This window comes from Scyliorhinus canicula, chromosome 2, assembly GCF_902713615.1.
Source record: "Scyliorhinus canicula chromosome 2, sScyCan1.1, whole genome shotgun sequence".
Classification (NCBI taxonomy): Eukaryota; Metazoa; Chordata; class Chondrichthyes; order Carcharhiniformes; family Scyliorhinidae; genus Scyliorhinus; species Scyliorhinus canicula.
Window position 1 is genome coordinate 48,868,995 of NC_052147.1, and position 27,628 is coordinate 48,896,622.

A 27,628-nucleotide genomic window follows, 5' to 3' on the forward strand; every position below is an offset into this window, starting at 1 on the left:
CCATACAACACCCCCCCCCCCCCCCCCCCCCCCCCCCCCGCGGACTTCGGGGGTTCCAAGATCTTCCATCCTAGTAGGATCCGTTTCCTGGCCACCAGGGAGGCAAAGGCCAGGACATCGGCCTCTCTCACCCCCTGGGCTGCTGGATCTTCCGACACACCAAAGATCGCTCCTCTGGACACGGTACCACCCTCACTTTTAAGACCTCTGACATCACGCCAAAAACCCCTCGCCCTTGAACATGCCCAAAACATGTGGATATGGTTCACGGGACCCCCGCACAGCACCCACACATATCCTCCATCCCCTTAAAAGAACCTGTTCATCCAGGCCACAGTAATGAAACTCAGAAGAGCCAGGCCCCCCACGCTCCAGCAGCATCTTGACCCGTAGGGTTTTACCCGCCGAAACAAATCCCAAGATCACTGATTTGACTTTTTTGATGAATGACTTGGGGGTAAAAATGTTAAGGCTTTGAAAAACAAACACAAATCTCGGAAGGGTCGTCATTTTAATTGTCTGAACCTGCCCCGCCAATGACAACGGGAGCGCATCCCACCTCTGAAAGTCCCTCATTTGCTCTACCAACCTACCGAAATTCACTTTATGCATCTACTCCCACTCCTGCGCCACCTGGATATCCAAATATCGAAAGTTCCCTCCCACCACCTTTAATTGCATCTCACCCAGTCTCTTCTGCCCCCTCGCCTGGATCGCAAAGATCTCACTCTTGCCCATATTCAATTTGTATCCCAAGAACCAAACAAATTCCACTAATATCCCCATAATCCCTCCAATCTCTTTCCCCCTCCCCAGCAGGTCTGAAATGTACAAGAGTAGATCATCCGCGTAAAGCTAGACCCTGAGCTCCGTGTCTTCCCCCCCCCCCTTTGCACCGGCACCTGCCCACCCTCCACATTATTAATGCCACTGCCAACGGCTCTATGGCCAAGGCAAACAATTGTGCGGAAAATGGACATCCCTGCCTCATCCCCCGGTGTAATCTGAAGTAGCCTGATCTCACTTGATTTGTCCGCACACTCGCCACCGGTGCTTGGTATAGCAATTGGACTCAGCCCACAAATCTCTGCACAAACCCAAACCGCCCCAGGACCTCCCATAAGTATTCCCACTCCACCCGATCAAGGGCCTTCCCTGAGTCCATGGCCACCACCACGTCAACCTCAGGCTGCTTTGGAGGCATCATAATTACATTAAGCCATCCCCTAATGCTGGTCGCCAAATCCCACCCCTTAACAAACTCTGTCTGGTCCTCCCCTATTACCCCTGGGACGCAAAGTTTGATCCTTGTGGCCAGGATCTTCACCAATAGTTTGACATCCATATTTAACGGGGAGATCGGCCTGTATGACCCACAGTTTATTGAGTCCTTATCCACTTTAAAATGAAGGAGATCGATGCCTGTGATAATGTCGGGGGGGGGGGGGGGGGGGGGGAGGAGCACTCCCAACCCCGTTGCTTCATTGAAGGCCCTTACCAACAGTGGTCCCGACAGTCCTGAGAACGTCTTGTAGAATTCCACCGGGTACCCGTCCAGTCCCGGGGCCTTGCCTGATTGCATCACATCCAGCCCCTCTACTACTTCTACAAGTCCAATTGGGGCCCTCCACCAGTTCTTCATCAACCTTCGGGAACTCCAACCCTCCCAGACACTGCCTTGCCCCCTCTTCCCCGGCTGGGAGGTTCCGACTCATAATTTTGCTGTAAAATTCCCCAAACCCCATTCACTCCCGCCGGGTCCAAGACCGTATTATCACCTGTCTCCTTCACTTTCCCAATCTCTCTCTCCACCTCTTGCTTCTTCAACTAGTGCACTAACATCCTGCTCGCTTTCTGCCCATACTCTTATACCGCCCCTCTCACCCGTCTCAACTTCACTACCGCCTTACCTGTGGATTACAGCCCGAATTCCATTTGCAACCTCTGCCATTCCTTTAGCAGCCCTTCCTCTGGGGCCTCTGCATATCTCCTGTCCACTTACAGGATTTCTTCCCCATACCTTTCCATCTCCACCCACTCTGCCTTCTCCCTGTGCGCCCGAATCGAGAGAAACTCGCCCACTGACCACTGCCTTCAGTGCCTCCTCAACCGTACCTGCTGACACCTCCCCCATATCATTAATCTCACATACCACCAGATGGCCTTCCTCGCACACCTCCTCCTCCTCCTCCGCTAACAGTCCCACATCCAGCCTTCACTGTGGGCGCTGCGCCCCCCTCTTTGTTCACTCGCAAATCCACCCAGTGTGGGGTCTGACACCACTATTGCTGAATATTCGAAATCCACCTCCCCTGCCAACAACGTTTTATCCAACACGAAGTAATCTATTCGGAAGTACACCGTGTGCCCATGGGCTTAAAACGAAAATTATTTCGATCTCGGCCTCCCAAATAACAATCTTTTTATTGTCATAACCCTTGACCTGGCATGCTCTACCACTGCGTCTAGGAGTGTCCCCAGGGTGAATGTCAGAGGTGGAGGTAGCCTGCTGCTTTCCACAACCCGTGGCCTTCGATGCCCCTGGTGGGCGGGCGTCCGCTCGAGGTCTCTCCACGGATCCATCCACCCCCCCCCCCACCCCCCCACCCCCACCCCCCACCCACAATGTGCTTCATGAACCCCTACTATAGCCGCCATCCACCCCGACCTCGAGTCGATCGATCCAGTCTCGGATCCAGGACCGTATTAAAGTCCTCTCCCATAATCAGCTGATGAGAGTCCAGGTCAGGAATCCTTCCCAGCATTCGCTTCATAAATTCCACATCGTCCCAGATCGGGGCATAGATGTTTAACAACACCACCGGCATCCCCTCCAGTTTCCCGCTTAACCATAACATACCGTCCCCCAGAGCCAGCCACTATATTTCCCACCTTGAACGCCACCCGCTTATTGACCAAAATTGCCACCCCCTTCATTTTAAAGTCCAATCCCGAATGAAATACTTGCCCAACCCATCCCTTCCTCAGCCTAATTTGGTCCCCCATGCTCAGGTGAGTCTCATGTAGCATGGTCACATTCACCTTCAGTCGCTTTAAGTGTGCGAAGACACGGGCCCTTTTGACTGGTCCAGTCAATCCCTGCACGTTTAAAAGCCCTACCCCTGTCAGGAGTACTTCCCCCACCCCAGTGAACCAATAACCTTCCATTCACCTCCCCACTGCGCTTCCATGAAGTAGCCTTCCCAGCTACCCTGGCAGTCCCCGCCCATGGCATCTAGCATCCTACCCTCCACTGATCCCTCCCTAGCTCGAACATTAGTGCAAACTAATCAAAACAGTCCTTCCCTAAGCCCAAACAAAGAGGCCATCCTCGAACAAAGAACAAACCTGAAGCTGAAAAAGAAATGTCCCCAAACACATGTTTCCCGCAGCCTCACAGCATCTCCACCAAGTTCAAAGTCCACCTTCTCCTGCCAGTCCATTGTCTCTGACAAATTCTACCACCATCTCTGCTGAACCAAAGTACAATTCCCGGCCTTCGTAGGTCATCCAGCGATGTGCCAGGTACAGTAGCCCAAACTTCACCCCCTTGTAGAGGGCTGCCTTGACCTTGTTGTAGCTCGCTCTCCTCTTGGCCAGCTCTTCACCCATGTCCTGGTACACTCTGATTTCACTGCCCTCCCAGGTGCAGAGCCTCGTCTGCCTGGCCCACCTCCTATTTTGCTCCTTATCTTGGAACCAGTGCAACCGCACCACCATTGCCCTTGGTGGTTCGTTCTCCTGGGGCTTGCGCCCTGTGAGCACGATCCACCTCTAAAGGATGTGCAAACACACCCTCTCCGAGCATCCTCCCCACATACTTGGCAGCATCGACTCCTTCATTCCCCTCCGGCAGGCCCACAATCCTTATGTTCTGCCTGCGTCACTGGTTCTCCAGGTCTTTAACCTTCTCCTGAAGCCGCCTCTCCTGGTCCTGCATCAGCCCCATCTCCGCTGCCATCGAGGCGAACTGCTTCTTGTGTTCCCCCGCCACCTTATCCATCTTCTGAATCGCCTGACCCTGGTCCGCCAGCTTTGTTTCCATGTAGTCGACCATCTCCTTGATCGAATCCACCACCCGGGCCAAGTCCTTCAGACTCTCCTTACGTTACTGGGTGAACTTCTTTTTCAGGAAGCTCACCAGCTGGTCCATCGACCACTGAGCCTGCAGGGCCACTCACTGCCTTTCCGACATCTCCACGTGCGTCGCAGGCGCCGCACCAACTCCAACTGACTGATTCCCTCTTTTTCGACCACTTCTGGCCGTCAGCTTCATACATGAGAAGGTCAATCTCTTTCACTCACTCTCCTGCACCTATTTTCCATCTCACATCCTCCTGTTAACCGGGGAAAAGGTCTGAAAAAACAGCCAAGAGCAGGAGCCACCAAATGTGCGACTACTCACTCCATGGCCACCACCGGAACCTTCCTGCATTGTTTGATTTTGATCTGGCCAAGGGAAGTAGTCTGATCAATATTGTATTAGTATTGACTGTGCTTTATTAAACCAACCTTGGATCACTTGCTGAGGTGAGCATCTATATATCTGCTCTAGTGGATGATTACTCTCCAGCATGAATTTCTCCCACAGAGGTATCTATGGAATTTATCTCTTTCATACACTACTGCAAACATCTCTTTCTGTTTTGGCATATCTGGTATCAGTTGATGTTTGAGCTTTGGATGTGAACACCATTGATTTTCCTTCTTCTACCAGGATGCTCCCAGTCCTTTTTAGAACTACCTACTTGTGAAGTAACAGGTTCCTTCCTCTGTTAGTATGACAGACTTGTCATCTTGCCCACTACTAATGGAGTTTGCTGAAATTTCTCTCCTGTGAAATTCTCTCATCAGCTCTAATTGACTTGCTGTGTTCTGACTTGTGAAGTGTGGAAAAAAACCTGGAGACGATTAAGCTGGGTCTTCTCTGCTCCCGTCTTAAGAGTTTCCAGCTCTCGAGATGGCTGTGACTGTTTCAAGATTTGGCTTGATTCATAGTGTTGAATCTCCATTCCACGGCACGCTATCAACATGAGATTGCTCAGTCACCGAGAGCAACTTTCTTTGGGTCACCATGTTTGCAAATTTTCAGTAAGATCTTCAAAAATAGTTTGAGCACGATCTTGTTGCTCTACTCTGGTATGCGGTTTCAGCTTCAGATTTATGGTTGTGAGCTACTTTTTCACCCTCTTCCTGATTTGAATGGTTGTGTGAAATTATTTTCTTTGGAAATTGTTGCATGCCAATATTTCATGTAAGCATAGAGTTTCCTGTGTCTGTAAACTCACCCTCATCTTCCAGTGTATAGATGTTTTGGTTAATTTTCCGTTGCATTCGCTTTATTACCCTGCCTCAGGTAATTTTCTTTCTTGTGTGTGATTTAGCTTTCCACAAGTTCTGTGGTTTGATCTGTATACAGGTCGTTTTCTTCTGTCTGAATTTGTGGTGCGCCACAGCTCTTCACCATTTTCCCCTCTGTCTGGTGTGCATTCTTTTGTTGAGTTTCACTGCATGAATCCACTTGCCTTTCCCTTGACTTAGCCGAAGGCTAGCCATTTGGGTAGTCATCGTATACATCCATCTGCTCCATGGCTTTGTGTGCTCTGATACTGGCAACAACCAGCAATATTGTGATTGTGTCTTGTTCAATTGGAGCTTCTTGCACAGTGTGCAGCACCCCAAATATGCTGGTCTACCTGAATTTGGACTTTTGATTACATTTTTCAGTCTCATTAAGAAATTGTTAACAGGCTCACCAAGTTCTTGTAATGAACTTTAAAATCATATCAGTGGACCTGATTGTTTTATTTTGGCTGAGTTGTGTGCTGAAATCCAAAGGTTTTGACTGGGTTTTACTGTCCTGATTCGCTTCCCAGCTATTGAAAAGATCTAAACCCCTCTCTTCTGTCCTCAAATGAATATAGTTTCTCGTTTCCTCTTCACTAATAGCTTTTTTAAAACCTGGTGAATGTCAGTCTGAACTTAAACTGCCCAAATGCCTCCACAGCATCAGCCTCCCAATTCACCATGGGCTGGAGCTGTGCGGTTGCTGCTGTGGTAACCATTTCATTTTTGCACAATTTACTCTTTTTTTTTATTTATGGCATTAATTTGAGTTGATTTTTTTGAATATAGCGCAGCATTTATTTCATTTATAATTGTTACCTTGTTGGTGCAAAGAGAAATAAATGAAGGTGTCCACATTCTGGATTCTTGTAAAACACGATGGGAGGTTTATTCAGGTGTTGCTGATACAGTGAAGATCTGCCCAAAATCCGCGCAAACACTTTGCTGATGTCACTACATGCACGTGATGCATAACCAGCAGGCATGTATTCTCCAATCCATAACATCCCTCCCCTTTTACTTCATTCTTGCAGTGACAACAATTAACATTAATACAATAGATCCCCATGTGTCTTATTTCTATACATTTCCAATTCAACAAGACCGTCTCTGTGGTGGACATCTATTCCTTTTCGTAGAATTTGACATTTTAAAAAAATTTATAAATTTAGAGTACCCAATTCATTTTTTCCAATTTAAGGGGCAATTTAACGTGGCCAATACACCTAGCCTGCCCATCTTTGGGTTGTGGGGGTGAAAACCACGCAAACACGGGGAGAATGTGCAAACTCCACAGGGACAGTGACCCAAAAGCCGGGATCGAACCTGGGACCTCGGTGCCGTGAGGCAGCAGAGCTAACACATTGTGCCACTGTGCTGCCCTGAATTCGACATTCTTAAGCGTGGCTACTTGCGACCTTATTCCTTTCTGTAGATGGTACTTCTTGAGTAGTTATTAGCAGCAACTTCCCTTGCAGCTCACTCCTCTCTCTCTCTCTCTGCTGGTTCCAAACTGGCCAGCTCTATTTATGCAGGGAGTCTGCTAATGATTTCTCTGCCCCCCTCATTGGGGAAGCTCATACTCCTACAGGATTGTGGGATTTTCATTAGTCCCCAGCCAATGGTAAGCAGGCAGGTTATAACATTCTTCTTCCTGGTAATTTGTGACTTGTCATTTGACAATCTCCGAAGTATCAGGTGGAGTTAACAAATCAAACTGTGTTCGTAGTATTCTATTGAGCAACAGCACTACTGGTGAAGTTTGTGTGAGAGTATGTACAGTGTTCAGTAAGATATCAGGAATTTGTTTATTCTTGATATGTCCCCTGGTCCTTCGATGTTTTGCATAAACCTTCCAGCCAATCTATTTGTTGCTGGATGAAATGGAGCCGACATGATATGGTGTATAATCTAGTTGTCATAAAACTCCATCAAAGTAAATTGTGTACCATGATCACTAATAATCAGCTCCTGTGTTCTAAATCTTGCGTATATTTGGTCTAGTTTCTCAATGGTCTGCTCAGTCATTGTTAACTTTGTTATGGCTTCTGGCCATTTTGAGTGCACGTCCACAATCCCTAAGAACATGTGACTCTCCAGTGGACTAGCAGAATCCATCGGCGGGATTCTCCGTTTCTGAGACCGTGTTGACACCGAGGCAGAATTTGTGGATTTTTACGACAGCAAAACTGGCGGCATACCTGGACCGATTCCGCTACTGTTAAGGGGCTAGCACCAGTGCCACATGGAACACAATCAATTCTAAAGAGAAATGGTGCTGGATTTGCCGGTTTCGTGATTGACACTCATGCGGCTGACTAGATGCAGCCGCATATACACACTTCACTCCCTACACACACTATTCCAACCAACAAGATGGCGGTGAGGACAGCAGCCCCAAGGTTGGCAGACACAGAGCTCAAGGCTCTCCTGGACACAGTGGGCGAGAGGGGAATGACTCTGTACTCTGGCCTGGGAAGGAGACTGCCAGCTGCAGCCGTTCGCTGTGCCTGGGCGCAGGTGGCAGAGGCAGTCAGCGCCGTGGGCAACGTGGTCCAGACCCGGCCAGCAGTGACATAAAAAACTGCACAACCTCCTCAAGGCAGCCAAGGTGAGTAGGCTGCACTATGTCTCCATCCCACACCTCCGTAACCCAACACCCCCCCCCCCCCTCCCCAAAACTCAGAGGGTGGGCGAACCCACATGCCGGTTTGACCCATACCGGCTGCAATGGACAGGTGCCCTGGCCACTGAGGCCACCAGCTAGAAGACACCTGCCAATGGGGACCCAGATCGCAGAGCAGGAATCACAGCAGACCACCTCCACTCCTGCTGTACTGTGTGGGGAACCACCTGGACATAGCATTAGGGCCCAAAAAATCCAGAAAGATAGACACAAGTTACGTTGGCTTGGGTGCAGGGCTCAGTTTAGTTATAGAGGCTAGGGCATGTATCTGTAAATATTTGTTCACATTAAACACCTGTTACCACTGTTACAACCTGTCTCGTGCTCTGTCAGATGGGTGTGAGGGGTGGGCTGGCCAGAGGAGTGGGGGAGGGGTGCAGATGTTTTGGTTCCCACCCCCAACTACCATCATCACAGGGAATCGGTGGGACCGTGTGATGGAATGACCAGCTTGCATGCAGGATCTCCAGGAGGACGGTGGAAAGTGCTACTGTGGGTAGGAGTCAGACATTCAGACGGTGTAGAGCACCAGAACTCATCGCAGAGCGGGTTGTCATCAACCTCCATCCCATGGACCAGACCCGCTGTTACTGTCAACCCAGGGCCCATATCCCGTAGTGCGGCAGGTATATATCACGGAGGGGATTGCCAGGGGGTCATTGAGTGGAGACACTTTTGGTTTGTGTCGGGCGGCCTGTCATTTGCAGGTGTCCGTAGGTGGACATGCAGCCTGTCAATCATCCCTGGACCCGGGGCATCCTGTCAATGGCAGCGAACCCTGCTGCCCGGGCATCCTGGTGGGCTCGGTCTCCATTGAAATGGACATATTGAACCTCCTGGCCATATAGGGCCTCTGTGACGGAGCGGATACATCTGTGCACCAAGGCCTCAGATATCCCGTACAGGTCCCCACGGCGCCTGGCCGGACCTCGTCGCTTAAATGTTCAGGGCAACTGTCACCTTGACGGCCACCAGGAATGGGTGTCCTCCCCGTAGCCCCACGGTGCCAGGTACGCCATCATCTGGCAGATATGTTGCATTGTCTCTGTTCAGCCGTTATCTTCGGCAGGTCCGGTCCGGCAGGACCTCGAACTACCGCTGCTGCCAGTACACACGACGCCTCATGTGAGACCACCTCCTCCTTGGCGGCTGGCTCTCCATCCTCCTGTTCCTCTGTTGCATGCTCCGCTGCTGTATGTTCCGCTGCTGCAGCTTCTTCCATCTCGAGCTGCACCAGCTTGTACAGCTGCAGGGCATTCCCCAAGGGCTGCGGCGACTAGCCCCACCCCCCCACACAGCACTGTCCCTAGCGGTGGACAGCACCGTCGGGGCCTCTGGCCCTGATGCCTGTGGTACCATTGGCTGGCACTTCTCTTGCCGGGGGAAAGCTCTGTGGCCCATGCCCTCGGGCTACTGTAGACATTGCCCTAGGCGGGCTGCCGGGGTGGGGGTGGAGGTAGAATGAAAGGGGAGGCACCTATAAGTCCGGTGTCACTGCAGTACCAGGGGCCATGTCGAATGGTCAGTGGGTGTGCAGCAGGATGGCTGCCTTGTAGGCCGCGGTGGGTGGAACATGCCTGGGCAATGCCCCAGTCCTGTGGGCAGTCAGCCCGGCTAATCTGCCTGTTCCCCATCTCTCTCTTGCACCCCCCCCCCCCCCTCCCCCCCCCCAATCCAAAACACCACCACCAGTCGGGCCCGGCAGCCCACAGTCGCTCTTCTGTCTCCTATCTCTTCTTTGTCTCCCTCATCAACCAAGACGCCGGTATCACGATTTTTAAAAGCACGTGAACCGACCCGGCCCATCTGAAGAGGAGAATTGCAGAGGCCCCAGAGAATACTGGGCCAGCCCGCTAATGATATGGAAACGGTGTTTACTGTAGTGCATTTGGAACGCATTAATGGTGCTGTTGAGGTGATGGAGACTTGTGATTTCTGCGTCAAATCTGCGCCAGTTGTGGTTTTGGGGTTGGAACCTATTCGCGTCCAATCGCATTTCCTGATTCTGGCATCAGCCAACAGATAATCCTGCCTCATGTGTATTCACTGTCATGCCTGTGCCAACCATTCCCATGAAAGTAATGGTTGTCATGATGGAGTGTTCCTTAGTTTTGAACAAGATTGGCATGTCCCAACATTCTCTTTAATTTGAGCATCTAATCCTGGTCACCAAAAATTAACTTTGTGCTAATTCAGTCATCCTCGCCACAGCAGGATGTTCCAGGACATTACTACGCGAGCACAGGGATGGGACGTTTCGGCATGGCCAGTTCGGCGTGGCCGATTCGGCGGGGCCAGTTCGCCGTAGCCGATTGGAATGGGACGTTTCGGCGTGGCCGATTCGGCGGAGGAGTTTTTCGGCGGAGGGACGTCAAGATGAGGGTTTTAAATTTATTTAAAAATCTATGCTAGCGCTTCCCATTGAGAGTCTACTGGGGGCGGGGGGAGAGGTCAGGCCCCCGTAGACTCACAATGGGAAGCGCTAGCATAGATTTTTAAATAAATTTAAAACCCCCATCGTGGATCTAATTAAAACAGTGTCAATTTCAGCGGCCGGAGAGGGAAGCTGCTCTCTCACTGAAGCAATCAGCGGCCGCTGAAATTGACACTGCCGGCTGCTCTCTCCCTCCAATCCAACTTTTAAGTTTTAATGTTTCTGATTGGAGGGAGAGAGCAGCGCGCAGTGTCAATTTCAGCGGCCGGCTGATTGTTTCAGTGAGAGAGCAGCTTCCCTCTCCGGATCAAAGTGAGCCGGCCGCTGAAATTGACACAACTGACAGTTGGGGTCCATAAGCTCCCCCGCGGAGCACCAAACCGGGTCTGACTTTATACAGCCGGTGTTACTGAAGATATTGTGACTTTACACAATGTGTTAAGTCAGACAGCAGTGTAGATCACTGGGCAGCTGCTTCAATACTTTCAGTAACACCGGCTTTCTTTAAGAGTTTAATGTTAATTAAAGGATATGGGCTGCACAAACATTTTGCGACTATAACTAATTTGACGCCGAAACGTCCCCCCGCCGAAAAATTCCTCTGTCGAATCGGCTACGCCGAACTGGCCACGCCGAATCGGCCACACCGAACTGGCCACGCCGAAACGTACCAAACCCGCGAGCACGGAGGAATAAACACTCTAATTCCTCGCAATAAAACTTGGTTCTGCACTGCCAACTCAAGTCTTCATGTGGTTTTGAGCTTGAGGTCTGGATGTTTTCTATAAACGTCTGACAGCATTCTTTTTTTGTCCATCACCATCCCAATCACTGGATTAGTTCTTGTATATCTCTGAACTCGAGATGAAGTTGCAGGTACACTATCCATGAGAGAGAAATACAAAATGTTGACGATATGTTCTTCATGGTCATACTTGACTTATAAAACCGTATGAGAGGTTCTTCCCGGAGGTGGAGGACAGATGTGAATGGTGCCAAAGAGGCCCGGCCAACCACGCCCACATGTTCTGGTCTTGCCCCAGACTTGTGCAGTACTGGACAGCCTTCTTCGAGGCTATGTCCAAAGTGGTGGGGGTGAGGGTGGAGCCATGCCCGATAGTGGCGGTCTTCGGGGTTTCAGACCAGCCAGATCTATTCCTGGGGAGGAGGGCGGACGCCCTTGCCTCTGCCTCCCTGATCGCCCGCCGTAGAATCCTGTTTGGCTGGCGGTCAGCAGCACCACCCAGAGCTGCAGACTGGCTGTCCGACCTCTCGGAATCTCTCCAAATGGAGAAAATCAAATTCGCCATCCGAGGGTCAGACGACGGCTTCCACAGAACGTGGGAGCCATTCATGCCGGGACCTGTTTGTGGCCAACGAACAAGAGGAAGAATAGCCGGGTGGCCTTGAATCGGGAAAATGGACAGGAATCGGGGGGAGGTAGCCGGGGGGGGGGGGGGGGGGGGGGGGGGGGGCGGAAAGAGGGCTACGGGTTCGTTATGCGGGTTTGTTCTCATGGTTTTATGCTTATTTCTTTTTCTTGTTAATTTATTGTTTTTGTATTGGAGGGGAGGGATTACTGTTTTTCTCTGTTGTGATAGAATTTGTTGTTGAAAACATGAATAAAAATTATTTCAAAAAAATATTTTAAAAAAAGATAGAGCTAGGCACCATAAGGGGGGGTGAGGGGTGCAGGGGGCGAGTGCTTCATTGGGATGGTGTGGGAAGACTGGGTCATGTGGGGTAATGTCTATTTAATTGTTATTCTATATTTTCTTTTTACACTGTTAATATTCACTCTACTTAGTTTTGTTATTGTTATTACTGTTCTTTTATGAAAAATTCTGCAAAACCTGAATAAAAATACTTTAAAAAAAAAATACTTGACTTATAATGGCAATCATGATAAGGCATCAGAATTCACATGCTGCTCTGACTTGCTATACTTGATATTGTGAGTGTGTGCCAGCCGTCTTTGCAATCAGCTAGCTGTCTTTATATGGCCCAAAGATTGCAGTCTAGGGTCGTTGATCCATCATGTGGGTTTCCTCTGGGTGCTCCTGTTTCCTCCCAAAACGACTCGGGGATTTTTCACAGTAACTTAATTGCAGTGTTAATGTAAGCCCCTTTGTGACAATAATAAAGATTATTATTATTAAAAGGGTAAAATGACTCCCATAAAGGTAATATTGCACTGAAATTTATGCTCGGAGCTTCTTTTTCTATTTGCGTGTAATTCATTTCTGCTCCAGTAAGACTGCAAAGCAAATGCTATTGTTTGTTCCTCCCCTGAAGGAATAATGTGCAAGACGACTGCAGGAACCCCATTGCGAGTTCATTTTGAGATTATAATGAACCAACAGCTCTGAATGCATTTTCACGTTCTGACCAGTGCCATTCCTGTTTGACACAGAGCAAAGTGTGGAAAGTCTTCAATCGTGTTGCTAAATGCAGCACAAATTTATCATAATAATTAATCAATGCTAAAAACAAATTTAATTGTCATATTTTGAGGTTGTGGTGCTTTTAAGATTACATTTTCTTTGTTTTCTTTTGTAAAACATCTTTGTCTATAATGTGACTAAGGTAATTTATGGATGACTTGAAAAAGTAGCATTTTTCCTTTTTAACACTTAGGTTATGGCTCTGTAACTGCTTCTGTAACTGCTTCAGGGTAGCTTCCAAATTCACCAAATGTTCCTCTTCACTTGAACCGGTGATGCGTGTGTGATTTAAATAGCATTGCACTCCATTCAACCTATTTAAAATTGAACCATGGATCTTTGAAAAAGAGCAAGCGTGGGTGTTATTCCAAAAATAAGTCTTCTGTAATGAAACAGACCATTGTGTGTAACGATGGCGATGAGTGGCTGTGATTCAGCAACCACATTCATCTGCAGATATGCCTGTGAAAAATCAATTTTACTTAATTTCTGTCCTCCAGAAAATCCAGCAACAGTGGAAGTAAATAATAATCTGCATAAAGCTGTGTTAATAGTTGTAGTAGTACTAAACTTTCTAGTTCATCTTTAGAATCACAGAATGAACAGGTGCAGAAGGAGGCCATTCGGCCCAACGAGTCTGCACCGGCCCTTGGAAAGAGGACCCTACCCAAGCCAACACCCCTATCCCAGTAACCCCACCTAGATGGCGTTTGGAACGGTTCTAGCTTTGAGATACTTGGGTGTGCTGTCTGGCTTGATTTTTAGGCATACATAATCTCCAGTATAGAGCCTAGCAAATCTTCTAGCAGTTTGCAGATGTTATTGCAAGTTGCACTTTGAATCCACTAATGATTGACTGTTTCCCAGTTAAGCCGCATTTTAGCCAACCATGCTGTGCCAAATAGAACAGAAAAGTTTCCATGAAAAATGTGAAGGGGCAACTTTGTCGTCTGCCCATTTGCTTCTACTTTCACCATAATGCATTTGTTTAATGGTACAATCTCTTCAGTGTGTGTCTTTAGGATCACATTCGATAATTTTAAAGGCAGATACTTCAGCTTCTGATGATAAATTGTCTCCAGTATTTGCATCACTGCTGTGCCCATGTCCACTTCCCTTTTAACTTCACGACTGTCAAGTTTTGGAAATATCCAAAATCACCTTGCATTGACAGGACACCTAGCATTAGCTCTTGCAGTAGCTCAGTTGCGCTGTCTTTGGAGTGATCTTGAGCTTCATCCACTAATGGGTAGACATGATTAGATTGTTTGTTCTTCTTCTTGCACCTCCTTGGTATAGACGTTTTCAGAGCCCAATATGAATGGCAATGTTGGCCCTCTTTGCCAGTTTATTTGATTTACTCCAGCATTCCCCTGCTGAGTGTCCAACCTGTGTATAACGGTGACATCTTTGCACCAAGTATTTCTGGGTGCGAACTGTATTTTAAGTGGATTTGGATCTGAGATGGTTTTGTGGTTTGAATGGAAATAAAGATATCAGTTAAGGGTTGTTGTGTCACTGTATTGATTAGCATTATTTAAGGGGTAATTGTAAGCTTTTTTCTTGTGTGATAGGGATATTTTAACACTATACAGCATCAGTAAAAAAGTTTGTTTTAATATACATATCCTTACTGGCATGGTGACACATGGTTAGCACTGTTGCCTCACAGCGCCAGGGACCTGGGTTCAATTCCAGCTTTTGGTGACTGTGTGAAATTTGCACATTCTCCCTGTGTCTGCATGGGTTTCCTCTGGGTGCTCCAGTTTCCTCCCACAGTCAAAAGATGTGCAAGGTAGGTGGATTTGATCATTCTAAATTTTCAGTCCGGAGGTAATCATCAATCGAACACCAGATAACTTAAAAGAACCTTTTATTTACCGCAGGGCTACCCAAGTGTAACTTCAGAGTTACAGCAAGTGAAAGGCAATTGTCTCTTAGTTACAGTTAACTATATACTTGTAAAACCCCTCAAACCCCTCCTTCATATAATTATTTCTTTCAATCATTAGCCACACAGTTAGCTCATTAGTTGCATCTCATAGCAATTCTTTATCAAGGAAGGAGTATCCCATCCCACGGTTGCGTTTCGTTCCCAGACAGTTCACAGGCTCCCACAGACAATCAAGGCCGTGATAAGGCCTTCTCACAGGAGCAATTCATTTCACAAGGCACGTACACATATTGCACAAACTTGACATTCCATTTCCCATCAAGCTCTGATTTTTTTTTTTTTAAATAATTTTTATTGAAATTTTTCGATACAAACATTTACCCCTACTACATTTTAAATTATAACACAACAAATCCCCCCATGAAAATCCTCCCCCGCGCGCACCCCCCCACCCCCCGCTACCAGTCTAGCAACCAAACCGTTTTTCCCTTTCTACCGATGGCCTCGGGCAGTCATTGCCCGCGACCCCCCGCTGACGTGCTCCCTTCGTTGCTATCTCTCCCTCCCCCCCCCCCCCCCCCTTTCTCCCCGGGTTGCTGCTGTTTCGGCCTCCAGTTCCTATCTCTGATCCAGAAAGTCAAGGAAGGGCTGCCACCGCCGGAAGAACCCCTGTACCGACCCTCTCAGGGCGAATTTGATTCTTTCCAATTGGATGAAGCTTGCCATGTCGTTTAACCAGGTGTTAACACTTGGTGGCCTTGTGTCCCTCCACTGAATCAAGATCCTTCTCCGAGCTACCAAGGACGCAAAGGCCAATATTCCGGCCTCCCCTGCCTCCTGTACTCCTGGCTCCACCCCAACCCCAAAAATCGCTAGCCCCCACCCTGGTTTGACCCTGGTTCCCACCACTCTCGATACCGTCCCCGCCACCCCCTCCCAGAACTCTTCCAGTGCCGGGCACATCCAGAACATATGTACATGGTTCGCAGGGCTTCCCGAACACCTAACACACCTGTCCTCACCCCCGAAGAACCGACTCATCCTAGTCCCCGTCATATGGGCTCTGTGCAGCACCTTAAATTGGATGAGGCCCAACCTTGCGCACGACGACGACGAATTGACCCTCTCTAAGGCATCCGCCCATGTCCCATCTTCTATCTGCTCTCCCAGCTCCGCTTCCCACTTGTCTTTCAGCTCCTCTATCGATACCTCCTCCACCTCCTGCATTATTTTGTAGATGTCCGAGACCTTCCCTTCTCCGACCCAGACCCCTGACAGCACCCTATCACTCACCCCTCTATCGGGAAGCAAGGGAAATCCTTCCACCTGTCGTCTGGCAAATGCCTTCACCTGCAGGTATCTAAACGTGTTCCCCGGGGGGAGCTCAAATTTCTCCTCCAGCTCTCCCAGGCTCGCAAACCTCCCCTCTATGAACATGTCCCTCAGTTGCCTGATGCCCGCCCTGTGCCAGCTCTGGAATCCCCCGCCAGTGTTCCCCGGGACAAATCTGTGGTTCCCTCTCAGTGGCGCCGCCATCAGACCCCCCACTTCCCCCCTGTGTCGCCTCCACTGCCCCCAGATTTTCAGGGTGGCCGCCACTACCGGACTCGTGGTATACCTTGTGGGGGGGAGCGGCCATGGTGCCGTTACTAGCGCCCCCAGGCTTGTATTGCCGCAGGACGCCCTCTCCATACGTTTCCAAGCTGCCCCCTCCCCCTCCATCACCCACTTGCGCACCATCGATGCGTTCGCCGCCCAGTAGTATCCGGAAAGATTGGGTAGCGCTAATCCTCCCCTGTCCCTACTCCGTTCCAAGAAAATCCTTCTCACTCTAGGGGTGCCATGTGCCCACACATAGCCCATAATGCTGCTAGTTACCTTCTTGAAGAAGGCCCTGGGGAGAAAGATGGGCAAGCACTGAAACAGAAACAAGAACCTCGGGAGGACCGTCATTTTGACTGACTGCACCCTCCCTGCTAGCGACAGCGGTACCATGTCCCACCTCTTGAACTCCTCCTCCATCTGCTCCACCAGCCTTGAAAAGTTCAGCTTGTGGAGGGTCCCCCAGTTCCTTGCCACCTGCACCCCCAAGTACCTGAAGCTCTTTACTGCTCTCTTAAAGGGGAGCCGCCCAATTCCCTCCCCCTGATCTCCCGGGTGTATCACAAAGACCTCACTTTTACCCACATTTAATTTATATCCCGAAAAGTCCCCAAACTCCGCTAGTATTTCCATTACCTCCGGCATTCCCCCTTCCGGGTCCGCCACATATAACAACAAATCATCCGCATAGAGTGATACCCGATGTTCCTCCCCTCCCCTTGTCAGTCCTCTCCACCCCCCTGAACCCCTCAGTGCCATCGCCAACGGTTCGATTGCTAATGCAAATAGTAAGGGGGATAGGGGGCATCCCTGCCTGGTACCTCGATGGAGCCCAAAATACTCTGACCTCCTCCCGTTTGTAACCACACTCGCCATCGGGGCCGAATACAGCAGCTTCACCCACTTGATAAATCCCTCCCCAAACCCAAACCGTTCCAGCGTCTCCCACAGGTATTCCCACTCCACCCTATCGAATGCCTTCTCCGCATCCAGTGCTACCACTATCTCAGCCTCCCCCTCCACTGCTGGCATCATAATCACATTCAACAGTCTCCGGACATTTGTGTTAAGTTGTCGTCCCTTTACGAACCCCGTCTGGTCCTCATGGATTACCCCTGGCACACAATCCTCTATTCTGGTTGCCAGGACCTTTGCCAACAGTTTGGCATCTACATTCAAGAGGGAGATAGGCCTGTAGGACCCGCACTGTACAGGGTCTTTGTCCCGCTTCAGGATCAAGGAGATCAGGGCCTGTGACATTGTCGGGGGCAGAACCCCCCCCTCTCGCGCCTCATTGAAGGCTCGCACCAGCACTGGACCCACCAAGTCCACATACTTCTTATAAAATTCCACCGGGAACCCATCCGGCCCCGGCGCCTTCCCCGCCTGCATCTGGCCTATCCCTTTAACTAGCTCCTGCAGCTCTATCGGCGCCCCCAGCCCCTCCACCCGTTCCTCCTGGACCTTTGGGAACCTCAATCTATCGAGGAAGTTCTCCATTCCCCCCCTCCTCCTGGGCGGCTCAGACCGGTACAATTCCCTGTAGAAATCCCTGAAGACCCCGTTCACCTCTTGCCCCTTCTGCACTACGTTCCCTCCCTTCTCTCTCACTCCCCCAATCTCTCTGGCTGCATCTCGCTTGCGCAGCTGGTGTGCCAGCATCCTGCTCGCCTTTTCCCCGTACTCATAGACCGCGCCCTGTGCCCTTCTCCATTGCGTCTCCGCCTTCCTAGTGGTCAGTAGGTCAAACTGGGCCTGTAAACTGCGCCGCTCCCTCAACAGCCCCTCCTCTGGTGTCTCCGCATATCTCCTGTCCACTTCTATAAGTTCCCCCACCAGTCTCTCCCTCTCCTGCCTCTCCTTCCTTTCTCTGTGTGCCCTTATGGAGATCAGCTCTCCTCTGATCACTGCTTTCAGGGCGTCCCAGACTACCCCCACCTTCACCTCGCCCGTGTCGTTCGTGCCCAGATATCTCTCAATGCCCTTCCGGACCCTTCCGCACACCTCATCGTCCGCCAGCAGCCCCACATCCAGGCGCCACAACGGGCGCTGGTCCCGTGCTTCCCCCAGTTCTACCTCTACCCAGTGTGGTGCATGGTCCGAAATCGCAATGGCCGAGTACTCCGTGTCCTGCACTCTCGAAATCAGCCCCCTGCTCAGTACAAAAAAGTCTATTCTGGAGTACACCCTGTGGACGTGGGAGAAAAAAGAATACTCCCTCGCCCTTGGCCTGCCAAATCTCCAAGGGTCTACCCCCCCCATCTGCTCCATGAACCCCCTTAGCACCTCTGCCGCTGCCGGCCTCCTATTCGTCCTGGAACTCGATCTGTCCAGCCCAGGGTCGAGCACTGTATTGAAATCCCCCCCCATGATCAGGCCCCCTGCCTCCAGACCCGGAATGAGGCCCAACAGGCGCCTCATAAAACCCGCGTCATCCCAATTCGGGGCATACACATTCACCAGCACCACATTCTCTCCCTGCAGCCTACCCTTCACCATCACGTACCTACCCTCCTTATCTGCTACCACCTGCGCCGCCACGAACGACACCCTCTTTCCCACCAAAATCGCCACCCCCCGGTTCTTTGCGTCCAAGCCTGAGTGGAACACCTGTCCCACCCACCCCCTTCTCAGGCGTACCTGGTCTACTACTCTCAAGTGAGTCTCCTGCAACATTGCCACATCCGCCTGCAGTCCCTTTAGGTGTGAAAAAACCCTTGATCTCTTGACCGGCCCATTCAGCCCCCTCACGTTCCAAGTAATCAACCGGGTCGCGGAGCGACCCGTCCCTTTCCCCTGTCTGTTAGCCATGTCCTGTCCCCTGTTCGCCCCGGGTCGACCCTCCCCTTCTGACCCGTTCCCCATGGCGATGGCCCCTCCCCCTCTCTCCTCCCGTTCTTCCCTTCCCGTCCTCGGCCTTTCCAGCAGCAACCCGGTATCCCCCCCTAACCCCCCCCCCTGGCTAGGACCCCTCCTAGCCGCGGTGTATCCACCATCGTACTCCCGAGAGTCAGCTGGTTTTCGCTGACCCGGCTGCCCCTGCCACACTCCGACTCCTCCCGATGTGGGGGGGGGAGGGGCCTCCCCCCCCCTTGCCATCCCTCTCTGACCCCGCTTCAGCGCGGGAAAAGCCGCCATTGCTGGCCACACCCCACTCTTCTCTCCTCCCCCTTCCTCCGTCCCGCGCGCGGGAAACAGGGGAAAGCCCGCGCTTTCGCCCAGCCACACCCTACCCCGCCATCTTCAATTCCACCCCCGTCCCCATCCAAGCCCATAAAAAAGCCCCCTTAAAACGAGGGGAAGAAAAAAGAGAAAAAGAAAACACGCATAACCAACTTGCACCCCCCCCGTCCCGCCTCCCCAACTTAACAATATAACAATATAAATAACAAATCTCAAATAAATACATAAATACATAACTATGCCTGCATAACTAAATAACTACCCAATAATAACGTATTTAACCATCACCCTCCATCGAACAGAACAGTAACCATAACCCTTAAAGAACAGATCAAAAAGCAGTAGAAAAAAAGCCCCCCCTACAACAACAATAATTAAGGGAAGTTGGCAACGGGAAGAGACACACAAAAAGGAACAAAGAAACCCCCCATAACACAAGTTTCAAAGAAACCAAACGATCCATCAACTTTAACCAAGTTCCGACCTGGCCTAAGAAAGACATGGGCCACTTGATCAGTCAAGGGTACTCGGGCGGCCTCGACCGCCGGCGTTCCCAAGTTCTAGTTCAGGTCCAGCTTTTCCTCCCGAACAAAAGTCCATGCCTCCTCTGGGGTCTCAAAGTAATGGTGCTGGTCCTTGTAGGTGACCCACAAACGCGCTGGCTGCAGCATTCCGAACTTGATCCTCTTTGCGTGCAGCACCGCCTTCGTCCGGTTAAACCGGGCCCGCCGCTTTGCCACCTCCGCACTCCAGTCCTGATATATCCGCACCGTCGAATTCTCCCATTTGCTGCTTTTCTCCCTCTTGGCCCACCTCAGCACTTTCTCCCGATCACAGAAACGCTGGAATCGCACCAGCACCGCCCTCGGGGGCTCGTTCGCCCTAGGCCGCCTAGCCATGACCCGATATGCTTCTTCCAGCTCCAGGGGCGATGGACCGGCCCCCTCTCCCATCAGGGAGCTCAGCATCTCCGCTACATATTTCGGGAGATCAGGCCCCTCCAGGCCTTCTGCTAGGCCCAGGATCCTCAAGTTCTTCCGCCTCATTCGAGTGTCCAGCTCCTCAAAGCGGCTCTGCCATTTCGGGTGGAGTGCCTCGTGCACCTCCACCTTTCCCACGAGGACCGTGGCTTCCTCCTCCCTCACCGCCATCTCCTGCTGCAGCTCTCTTATCGACGCCTCTTGGGTCGCCTGGGCCCCCATCAGCCTTGTGGTCGTCGCGTTCATGGACTCTAAGAGTTCCACTTTCAGCTCCGTAAAACACCGGAGGAGAGCGGCCTGCTGCTCCTCCGCCCATTTTCTCCAATCTTCTAGCGCGCCACCGGCCGCCATTTTGGTCCTCTTCCCCCGCTTTTTTCGGGGAGCTGCTGCTGCTTTTTTTGTCGCCCCACTCCGAGTACCGACCATAAAGTTGGTCTCACTCTCCTCAGGGAGCCTTCCCCCACCGGGATTCGTCTTTACAGTACCGTCGGGGCCCTCCAATCGGCCCTTAAACACCTTTGTCGCAGGAGCTGCCAAATGTGCGACTTAGCTGGTCATAGCCGCAACCGGAAGTCTCAAGCTCTGATTTTAACTTGACATGCCATTTCCCATCAAGCTCTGATTCTAACATGATCCAAACTCTCAGATTGGCCATGATCAATTACCCCTTAGTGTGAAAGATGTGGAGGTTCGCTTTAGGGGTTGTTGGGATAGGATGGGGGAATGGGCTTGGGTGGAGTGCTCTTTTAGCGGGTCGGTGCAGACTCGATGGACCAAATGGCCTTCTGCACTGTAGGGATTTTATGAAATCACTCCTGGAGTGAGGTGTCCTTTCCCCTCAGTCTGACAAAATTAAAATAAAGTCTTGGGGTGTCTGTTGAGTATCCTAGGCATTGTTGGGGTCTGGTCCAGGATTGTAATACAATTCGTAACTGACTGCTGGATGATCACCTATGTCAGTAAGCACATTGTAGTAAGTTAGACTCCATTTTCTTGTATCATTTTGTTATTTGACCGAATATTCTGTAAGTTTTGGAACTAAAAACTAGTTATTACGACATCAATTTAAGCATTAGTCAACCATAATAAGGCTGAGCTACCTTTTCAGCACATTTGCTGCCTTTTCACCTACTTGCTAAAGCTCTAACATACCGTGTTATTATCTGCTTTAAAAATGTACAGTGGGAGAAATGGGCAGGTACGAATCATTCCATTTTCAAATCAAGAGGTAAATGATGGCCTGGATTTTGCAGTGATAACTTGGCTTAGATCAGCTCCTGACAGCAGCTTCTGAAGTCTGCTCATGTGCATAATAAGAAGTCTTACAACACCAGGTTAAAGTCCAACAGGTTTGTTTCAAACACGAGCTTTCGGAGCACGGCTCCTTCTTCACCTGAAGAAGGAGCCGTGCTCCGAAAGCTCGTGTTTGAAACAAACCTGTTGGACTTTAACCTGGTGGTGTAAGACTTCTTACTGTGCTCACCCCAGTCCAACGCCGGCATCTCCACATCATGGCTAGCATGTGCATAATAACATGGAAGTCCAAAAGTGATCCTTCTCCTGAAGGCGCACTGTTGAGGAACCCCCAGACTGAAGTGAATGGAGATATCGGTGAACTACTGAGAACTTACAGTGAGACTACTTGTAAGTACCCTTTGGGAGGAAGTTGTTGAGCGAGGTGTAATTTTTTTAATACGGCATGCTAAATTCATAATAACTTAAGTCGATGACTCACCACCCAACTTTGAAAACCCTGTGCACGTGCACAAAGCAGAAGGGAAAGTGATGTTAAACTCTCCATTGAATGTGGCTGCTGAAACTTGACATCATTCAGAACAGCGCAGTCCTCTTGTTCGAAACTTCATCCACCACCATAAGCATCCACGCTCCACCACTAGTGTGGATTCTATACAAGATGCACTGCAGAACTCGCCTTGACCTACACATCTTTGTACATTAAGGGGCAATTTAGCATGGCAAATCCACCTAACCTGCACATTTTCAGACTGTGGTCAGAAATCTGAGGACCCGGAAGAAACTCACGCAGACAGGGAGAAAGTGCAAACTCTACACAAGATGGTCAGCCAAGGCTGGAATTGAATCCCGGGTCCCTGGCGCTGTGAGGCAGCAATGTGATACAATGCTGATGTGAATCTTTGAAAATCTTTATACTTAAGAGTTGCATGTTCCAAATTAAAAAAAACTAAAACAAGCCTTACTTTGATCTACATTAAATAAGAAGATACATATCTATGTGGCATTGTTACACCTCTTCCTTCTCCTTCTTTGTTTTGCTCAGTGGTTGGATTTTGCAGTCAGCCATGAATGCCACCTTCTCTCTGTTCATTTACTTCAACGCTTGCTTCAAGGCTTGCCAGGTAGCTTAGTGTTGTTGGTATCTCGATTCCACCGAGTTTGTTGTTACATTGGATCAATGTTCAGTTTTCTTTATAACCTGCAAAATTTTGAAAAGGTTAGACATTCTGAACAAAGTCCAAACTTGTCCATAACGTTTTCTTATCATTCCTATTAATCCAATCTCGACATTGTTACTGTCAAAGATATCCTCTTGTATCTTGATTTGTTATAATTAGCTATCTGGTAGTGCTGTCAGTGCCCCAAAATGTTTTTGACAGACGATTATGCAGAAAACGTACACCCCTCCCCCACCTTTAAAATTGTACTCAAGCCCTATACAATTGCCATCTTATTTGCCCATGATAATAACTGGAAACTGCTGATTGTTTCATAGATTTATCCATTGTATGTCTTAGGGGCTGGTTTAGCTCCCTCAGCTAAATCGCTGGCTTTTTAAAGCAGACCAAGCAGGCCAGCAGCACGGTTCCAGCCTCCCGTACCAGCCTCCCCGGACAGGCGCCGGAATGTGGCGACTAGGGGCTTTTCACAGTAACTTCGTTGAAGCCTACTCGTGACAATAAGCGATTTTCATTAAATCTCTTGTGATTAGTGTACAATCATCACAAAATTTAAAAAAAAAAATTTTATTCAAGGTTTTCAACAACAGATTTTCTCCCCACGGTTAAAGTAAACAAGGTGTAAATCTACACAGAAACAGAAAAGGTTGCCACCGCCGGAAGACCCTTGTACCGACCCCCTCAGGGCAAACTTGACCGTTTCCAGCTTGATGAACCCGGCCATGTCGTTAATCCAGGCCTCCGAATTCGGGGGCTTCGCGTCCCTCCACTGTAAAAGAATCCTGCGCCGGGGCTACTAGAGACGCAAAGGCCAGAATGCCGGCCTCTCAATCATCACAAAATTATACAGTACAGAAGCGGCTCTTTGGCCATCAAGCGTGCATTGACAAAATAAACTAATCTACACAAATTCCACTTGCCAGCACTTAACTTGGGCAGCACGGTAGCATTGTGGATAGCACAATCGCTTCACAGCTCCAGCGTCCCAGATTCGATTCCGGCTTGGGTCATTGTGTGGAGTCTGCACATCCTCCCTGTGTGTGCGTGGGTTTCCTCCGGGTGCTCCGGTTTCCTCCCACAGTCCAAAGATGTACAGGTTAGGTGGATTGGCCATGATAAATTGCCCTCGGTGTCCAAAATTGCCCTTAGTGTTGGGTGGGGTTACTGGGTTATCGGGATAGGGTGGAGTTGTTAACCTTGGGTAGGGTGCTCTTTCCAAGAGCCGGTGCAGACTCAATGGGCTGAATGGCCTCCTTCTGCACTGTAAATTCTATGAAAAAAAACTCATAGCCTTGAATCTGATGACAATTCAAGTGCTCAGCCAAGCACTTTGTAAAGATTGTGAGGTTTCCTACCTCTACGATGATGTGTTAGGCAGGCTGGGTCGACGTGGACTGCACTTGATACAGTGTAGCGAGAGACAGACCTCCAACACTTGATAAGATGCAACACGATTTTATTTGACGTCTTAACTACTATACATGTTCAACTGTGGGTTGACACTATACTGACTTGACTGGAGACCTAGTACTAGCCTGACCAGACTTACTAGCTACCGTATGGTGTTTGCACTGGCTAGCTCAAAACTCTGACTGTCTCAGTAGCTGGGTCCAGAGAGAGCAGGGAACCCAGTGCCCTCTGGCTTTATAGTCGTAGTGTCCTGTCTGGTGATTGGCTGCTCTGTTTTGTGTGTTACTGGTCATCCTGTGTGTCAATCACTGCCTGTCTGCACTCCATTATATACATAGATGTATATTATGACATCCCCCCCCTTTTTAGATAATAAATATTCAGGTGCGTGTGGATATGTATATGTGCCTGACTATATACAGAATGTGCTCAAATGAACTTGTATACATAGGAAGGTGTCGCTAGTGCAGATATAGGGCAGATGAAACGGTAAAACAATATTTACAGAGGTCAAAACGATGAGGTAACAAGATGCACAAAAGTTCAGTCTATAAATTTAGTCTTTGTGGCGGGAGACAAATTCTTGTTGATCGCCGCAAGGGTGGATCAGGGGCCACCTGCACTTGGATAGGAGGGGCCGCTGCCAATACGGTGGTCGCAGGGGCCGTCAAGATTGCTGGTAGATCGGTGGCCTCGTGGTAGGGCACGTCCGGGGGAAACATTGTGGGTGGCGGGGCAGTTCGGTCAGGTGGCGGGCGTGGAGCTCTACGCAGTACCCGTCTGTTGTTCCGTAGCAAGGAGCCATCAGCCATGCGGACGATGAACGATCTCGGGGCCACTTGCTTGACCACCACAGCTGTGGCTGACCACCCGCTGTCAGGCAACTGTACACGAACACGATCAGTTGGGACCAGCCCGGGTAGATCCGTGGCATGAGCATCATATGCTGATTTCTGTTGGGCCCGAGACTGCTGCATTTTTTTGTATGACCGTGAAGTGGTCAAGGTCTGGAACATGGTTGGCTGGAACCGTGGTCCTCCGAGTGTGATTCATGAGCATCTGCGCTGGAAACAACCCAGTGGGCAGCGGGGTTGCCCTGTATGCCAGCAGTGCCAGGTTGAAGTCAGAGCCTGAGTCTGCAGCCTTGCATAGCAACCTCTTAACAATATGGACTCTTTTTCGGCCTTCCCATTTGACTGCGGGAAGTGGGGGCTGGAGGTTACGTGACGGAAGTTGTATAGCCGTGCAAAAGTAGACCACTCCTGACTGTAAAAACAGGGACCGTTGTCACTCATGACCGTGAGTGGTATCCCATGCCTGGCGAACGTTTCTTTGCAGGCGTTGATCACTGCCTTCGACGTGAGGTTGGACAGTTGCCTGGGTAACTGGAGAAGTAGTCTCCAGTTGGAGGACATAGTCACGCCCCTTGGCGTGGAAAAGGTCGACACCGACTTTGGACCATGGGGAGGTCACTAGCTCATGTTACTGCAAAGTTTCTTTGGGTTGAGCTGGCTGAAATTTCTGACATGTAGGGCAGTTGAGGACTGTGTTGGCAACGTCCTGGCTGATGCCTGGCCAATAGACTGTCGCCCGAGCTCTGCGTCGACATTTCTCGACCCCCAGGTGACCCTCATGGAGTTGGCCGAGCACCATAGCTCACATGCTCTGAGGAATCACGATCCTGTCGAGCGTCATGAGGATGCTGTCCACCACCGTCGGGTCGTCCTTGACGTTGTAGAACTGGGGACATTGTCCCTTCTGCCAGCCATTAGTAAGGTGCTGCATCACTCACTGTAGCAGAGGATCCTTGGCCGTTTCCTCACGAATTTGGATGACCCTCTCATCAGAGGCCAGAAGGTTGGTGACACACAATTGCACCTGCGCGTCGATTTGACAGGTGATGTCAGTTTGTTCACATGGTGTGGTAATGGACCTGGAAAGGGCATCTGCAACAATGAGCTCTTTGCCTGGCGTGTAGACAAGTTCAAAGTCATAGCAGCATAGCTTGAGAAGGATTCGCTGTAACTGAGGCGTCATGTCATTTAAATCCTTCTGGATTATGTGGACTAGTGGCCTGTGGTCCGTCTCTACCGTGAATTTTGGCAGGCCATAAACATAGTCGTGAAATTTGTTGATTCCCGTTAGGAGGCCCAGGCATTCCTTCTCAATCTGAGTGTACCGTTGCTCAGTGGGAGTCATGGCTCTGGAGGCATACGCAACTGGAGCCCAGGACGAGGAGTCATTCCGTTGGAGGAGCACCGCCCCAATACCGTCCTGGCTTGCGTCAGTGTGTATCTTGGTCTCCTTGGTTGTGTCGAAGAACGCCAGAACCGGGGCTGTGGTGAGCTTCGTTCTCCGCTCACGCCATTCCTCTTCAGGCGTGGGCAGCCACTGGAGTTCCGTCGACTTTTTGACGAGATGGCGGAGGGCTGTGGTGTGGGACACCATATTGGGAATGAATTTCCCGAGGAAGTTGACCATCCCTAGAAAGCGGAGGACCGCCTTCTTGTCCTCTGGGGTCTTCATGGTGTTGATCGCCGAAACCTTGTCAGCATCTGGCCGCAATCCTTGCAGCAAGATGTGGTCACCAAGGAATTTGATGTCTGATTGACCGAACAAGCACTTGGCCCTGTTGAGCTGGAGACCATGCTCATGGATTCTCTGGAATACCTGCTTGAGGCGAGCGATGTGTTCTTGGGGAGCTGTGGACCAGATGATGACATCGTCAATATACACTCGCACCCCCTCGATACCCTCCATCTGTTCCATGATGTGGTGAAATACCTCTGAGGCAGAGATGATGCCAAAGGGCATCCGGTTGTAGCAGTAACGTCTGAACAGTGTATTGAATGTGCACAGCTTGCGACTGGATGCGTCCAGCTGTATTTGCCAGAACCCCTTGGAGGCATCCAGCTTAGTAAAGAATTTGGCATGAGCCATCTCGCTGGTCAACTCTTCTCATTTTGGTATCAGGTAATGCTCCCGCATGATGTTGCGGTTTAGATCCTTGGGGTTGATGCAGATTCGAAGCTCCCCTGACGGCTTCTTGACGCAGAGCATGGAGATGACCCACGGCAATGGTGAGGGTTCCGTGACCTTTGATATGATGCCCTGGTCCTGGAGGTCTTGTAATTGCTGCTTGAGGTGATCCTTGAGGGGTGCCGGCACCCGATGTGGTGCATGAATTACAGGGGTGGCGTTCGATTTGAGCAGG

The 27,628-nt window shown here is 50.1% G+C and overlaps 1 protein-coding gene across 5 annotated transcripts in view; it reads left to right on the forward strand.

Moving 5' to 3' along the window:
- Positions 1-27,628, forward strand: part of tdrd9 (tudor domain containing 9) — a 254,200-nt gene that overhangs the window by 39,675 nt on the left and 186,897 nt on the right. The gene's annotated exons all lie outside the window — the stretch shown is intronic.